Consider the following 6,000-nt stretch of genomic DNA (forward strand, 5'->3'; position numbering starts at 1 on the left):
TACGACATGGTCCCTTACGAGACACTCGCATGCTGTCTTGAATGGCTCGAGTACATCTAAAGGTTTTATGAGCTCCCCGGCTGAATCGACTTCCGTGATGACAAAACGTCCCTCAGGCATCTTGCTGGGACCTCGGCCATGCCTCGATTCTTTAGACGACTGACCCACCGACGCAGCATCAGTGGTCAGAGACGAGAGCGCATCATCATTGGTCGGACCCTCCGGAGCATCAACGTCAGCTTGATTCAAATTGAGGTATGCACTCGGGCTTTTCTCCCGAACATCATCCGAGACTGGATCATGGTCAGAGGAGGGGCCTTGTATCGGTGGGCATGTCCGTGGGCGGTGACTTGATTTTGTACGTGCCATTCCTACATAAAAATCCATCTATTCAAATTTCTTGCAACATCGACATTAGCATATATGACAGCTAGCGGATACATCAAGAAATAGCAACTAGCAGATTATGCTTAAATGCATCAAATAGACTAGCAAGTTGGCCTAGGTCAAACACATCTAGTTCAATGGTTGGTGCACCTTAATCAAACACTAGCTAGCATACCAGCTGAAATATCCAAATTAAGTGTAATCAAAGAAACTAGATCTAAAATACTAACTCTATATACTAATACTAGGTTCCATCAGATTAACACGATTCAAGCTTTCATATACATTCAAGCTTTCCTACAAAATTAATTTCCAGCATGTTTTAATCTCTTGGTATTTGCTGCAAATCAAAGAAACTAGATCTTAAATACATAATTATGCATTTGCGAATAGAGTATAGTTGTTGCGAATACATAAAAGGATGTTCCTGTATGCACTGTAGTACTCACATAGCCTAACTGTACTTGAGTTCTATGAATAGATATAAATATATAAAGCAGCGTTATTTGGTGATATTAATTCCCTAATTTAAGTATATTTTGAATATTGTTAGTAAACTATATCTCACTTGCGCTCTATCGGTTTTTTTAATGTGATTCCTTTGGAAGAATAATCAACTACTTTCTAAAACTTTGTTGAAATGTTTTTTGCAATCTTTCATCGACTCGTTCTTGCCTTACAAGTTGTATATTCATCATTTACCAGGAATTTTCAGCACTATGGTCTTTGGCCTTATTATTTTTCTCGGGGTAGTATGGATCAAGCAGATAATAAGACATTATCTGATCATAAAGAGGGATGCATATTTTCGTCAGCATGGAAGACAACTGTTAATTGATATGAGCCAGGTGGCAGTGGAACTTCGTAAAATTGCAGGTACGGCATGACAGCGTACTGGATAACTTCATGGTGTTGGTGTTAGTACATTCACATTGCAGCGAAGGCCAGCTACTCATACATCAGGTGTCTATACCGGGGAAGAAACCACTAAGTACTACAGCCTTAAGAAGAAAGCCACGATGAGCATAGAATTTGTAAGATGAAATTAATATTCCCATTTATTGCCATGTCACAGATCGAATAAATTTACATCTATGTCTTATTTCAATATGTTGAAGATATTCTAATTCAGGTTGTTATAATGCAAGCCCCTCATATGAAATGTAAGTTAGTGTTCGTTTGGAGATTGAATGGATAAATGTTAGAGCCATTGCAGCTGTATAAAATTACAATCGTAATATCCACAATAGTGTTCTAAAGAAAATCATATCTATTTTTCAAACATAAATACATATCCACGGGAAATTTGATAATAAATTACAGTCCAATCGGTGCTTACTGGCGCAGATGGGAATATGGAACTGTTATGCACAGGATAGCGGACCGGTTCAATTGGGAAGTAGCCTGCAAAGAATAAAACGTTGCAATGTGTTAAAGTTGTAGATGATGACTCAGGTTGCAAAGTATGGTCAATCGGCATAGTGGACAAACATAGATCAACCGGCACAGCGGTCAGAAAGAGGAGGCCCAAACGATCAAAACACATCAGCAGTTTGCATGCCGGCGACGCACACTGGAGCATCGAAGCACTCCAATGGTGGCAGATATGCACACGTGCCGAAACACATTATTTGCGGCCCAACAACAGTGATAGCCGGGGGAAAACAGAGCTCAATACGCACACGCAGTGACAAGGGCAAGCACGACCGGAGGCAATTGAAGCATGCACATGTAATGGCAGAGCCACACCAACTCATACGATGGCACAACCACGCCGGAGTGAAACCTAGCGGACACACGGGCCAAAACATGGTGGGTCACACCAACTCATAGGCACACGCGCACGAATGGAAGGAATGCTAATGCTTGCACTGCTTTTTTGCCTCGAATTGACAACAGTTGTCCATGGTGTCGGTCGGCGGTGTCGAGGTCCTCTACTGCGTGGGGCATCTTGGGGTCGTCAGAGGGCTGGGCGTTGGCTCCGGGGACAGCGACGGGGATGGGGATGACCAAGCTCTGGGAACGGCAATGGGGATGAGGACGACGGGGCTTCGGGGACTGTGACAGGGACGGTGACGGGGATGGGGATGGCAACGGGGACGGGGACGAGGACGGTGGGGCTCCGGGGACGGCGATGGGGACATGGATGGGTACGGGGACGGGGATGACAGACGGTGATGGGGACGGTGACAGGGATGGGGATGGCGGGGCTCCGGGGATGGCGACGGGGAAGGCTCCGGGGACGGCGGCGTTGGGGAGACAATGGGGCTCCGAGGACGGCGGCGTCGGGGAGGCAATGGAATTGGCAGGCACGCAAAGGATGGAGAGGCTATGGCTAAGTCCTGATATATATAGGGATAGAGTATCAGTGCCGGCTGTGTTCTAGAACCGACACTGATGCTAGTATCAGTGCCGGTTGTATAACCCAATCGGCACTGATACTAGCATTTGTGCCGGTTGTATAACCCAACCGGCACTAATGCATGGACTATCAGTGCCGGTTGTAAAAATAAGCTGGCACTGATAGGGTGTTGGGGAGGCAGTGAATGCTGGATGATCTGGCATGCACAGACTCCAAACGTCGGTCCATCCGGTGTGTGTAGTCCATAGCCATTGTAAACCGTGAAGCATCCGTTGTGTAGAAAATTTTAGATGCCGGACCATCCAGTGTGTGTCGTCACCTCGAAGCATCTGGTCTGCACGCCAGACCATCTGGCGTGTAGAGTATCAGTGCCGGTTGCGGTCTACAACTGGTAGTGATACAAGTAATCAGTGCCGGTTTTACAACTAAGACGGCACTGATGCTAGGGCTATTAGTGCCAGTTTTTTCCTATAACCGGCACTGATATTATTTTCCTTTTTTTGACAAAACATTTTGTTGTACATCTAGGTCTATAATTTATTGTATATTAGGTAATTTATTTTATATTAGGTTTATAATTTGTGTAGTACATCTTTGTTACATAAGGCAATGTGTATGTTTAATAAAAATTAAATCTTTTTACTTAATAGAAATTAAGGTATATTCTTAGTAGATACGAATTAGATCTATAACTATCATACAATAGCTTTATTTGTACTAATTGAAGCATAAATGATAGCTGTAAACTTTTTACTTAATACAAAATAAAGCATAATCTTACTTAGTACATGTCCTTGATACAAATTACAGTGAATCCTGAATTAACTATTAGATCAAAGCTGTTTTTATTTAATGATTATAGCTTCATTATGATCACGGCGTATGTAGGTAGGTTCCTTAGTGTCGTCAATGAAAGGCAGGTCGACATTCTCTCCGAAAGGAGGCAGGTCGTTGAATTGATTGTAGTCTTACTAGTCGAAGACATCCTCAACACTAACAATCTTTCTTTTTCCTTGAAGAATCACATGTCGCTCATCCTTGTTAACTGGGTCCGTGTCCTTTACATAGAAGAATTGAGTAACATCTTTGGCAAGCACGAATGGTTCTTCTCTGTATCCGACGAGTTTGAGGTTGATGGTAGTCATACCGTACTTGTCGGTTTTCACTCCACCTGGGTGTCTGACCAATTGGCACCGGAAGAGGGGGATCTTCAACTGTTCTCCATATTAAAGCTCCCAAATCTCCACTATGAATCCATAGTAGGTCTCCCTGTTGCCATCGCGGTCGTAGGCATCAATACGGACACCGCTATTTTGGTTAGTGCTCTTGATGTCTTGTGCTCTCGTATAAAATGTATAGTTGTTAATGTCATATGCTTTGTATGTATGCTTTGTATGTATGAATCGTGCAATCTTGCTCTCTTGCAATTATCTCTGTGCTCTCTTGCAATCCAATCAGCTAACTTTGTTGGATTTGTGGACCGTAGCATTTGCACATGCATATTGACATATGAGTCCACTACAATTGATTGTTGCAAAACTGCAAAATGTGCTTGGGTGAATGAAACATAATCGTTGGAACGGATTGTACTGTGACCTAGCATCCCTTTCCCCTTTAGCCTTCCCTCATGGCGAGATATAGGCTTACCAATTGCTTTCAGATCCTTGTAGTCGACGGCAAACTCAACAACCTCCTTCGTTCCCTAGCTTTGGGCCATCCAACCTTCCGGTCGACCTCGGTTACGAACATATTTCTTTAGAACTGACAAGAACCTTTCGAAAGGATACATCTGATGCAGAAACACAAGGCCAAGGTACTTTATCTCATGCACGATGTGAACAATGAGATGGGGCATTATGTCAAAAAATGATGGAGGGGAAATACTCTCAAGCTGGCATATAGTATGGAACACATCTTCCTGCAGCTTTGTTAGTTTGCTCGGATCGATGACCTTCTGTGAAATCACGTTGAAAAACGAACACAACTTTATGATTGGGTCTCGGACCTTATCCGGCAGAATACCTCTAATTGCAGCAGCAAGAAACTGTATCATCATCATGTGACAATCATGGGACTTCCTGCTAACTAACTTCAAAGTTTTCATGTTCACTAATCTCTTTACGTTGGAGGAGTAACCGGTCAAAACTTTGTTTCCATACAAGCAATTGCACAGGCTGATCTTCTCTTCCTTGCTCAGGGTGTAGCAAGCCGTGGGAAGTTCGTTTGCCCCGTTGCCTAGGATTTTAGGATGAATAATTTTCCTTAGCACCATATCTTCCAGGTCCAACCGTGCATTGAGTGTATCTTTTGTTTTGCCAAGTATATCTAGTAAGGTACCAATCAAGCTATCAAACACGTTCTTCTCCACATGCATGATGTTGATTGCGTGTCCAACCATCAAGTGATTCCAATAAGGTAGGTTCCAAAAAATTGATCTCTTTTTAAACATAGGAGTGAGTTTTTCAGCTGAGAATTTCGTACCGCCTTTCCCCTTTCCTAGGACAACTCTACGATTCTTTGCCATCTTATATACCTGTTCCCTAGTGTGAACCTTCAGAGCTCGACTAGTCTCCACTGTCCCGTCAAAAGCTCTTTTATGCCTGTGGTATGGGTGATCCGGGCGTAGAAACCTTCGGTGACCCATGTAGACCATTTTCTTACAGTTCTTCAGTCACATCCCCCTTATTTCATTCAAGCACCATACACATCCATTGTAGCCTTTTAAAGTCTGTCCCGATAGGTTAGCAAGAGCAGGCCAATCTTGGATCGTTACGAACAACATTGCGTGTAGGGTGAAATGCTCACGTTTGTATTCATCCCACACCCGTACACCATCTTTCCATAGTACAAGGAGAACTTCAAGCAATGGTTGGAGATACACATCGATATCATTGCCAGGTTGATTCAGCCCACTGATCAGCAAAGGTATCATAAGGAACTTCTGCTTCATACACAACCAAGATGGAAGGAACTTCTGCTTCATACACAACCAAGATGGAAGGTTGTAGATACAGAGAGTCACGTGCCAAGTGCTATGACTATTTCTTATGTTGCCGAAAGGATTCATCCCATCCGTACTCAACCTGAACCTTATATTCCTCACTTCAGCTTTGAATTCCCTGTATTTTGTATCGAAGTTCCTCCATTGCATTCCATCAACAGGGTGTCTAAGCATTCCGCATTTCTTGCGCCCTTCGGCGTGCCATCGCATCAACTCAACATTCGCTTTGTTGGCAAACAATTTCTTCAGA

This window comes from Phragmites australis, chromosome 12, assembly GCF_958298935.1.
Source record: "Phragmites australis chromosome 12, lpPhrAust1.1, whole genome shotgun sequence".
In the NCBI taxonomy this organism is placed as follows: domain Eukaryota; kingdom Viridiplantae; phylum Streptophyta; class Magnoliopsida; order Poales; family Poaceae; genus Phragmites; species Phragmites australis.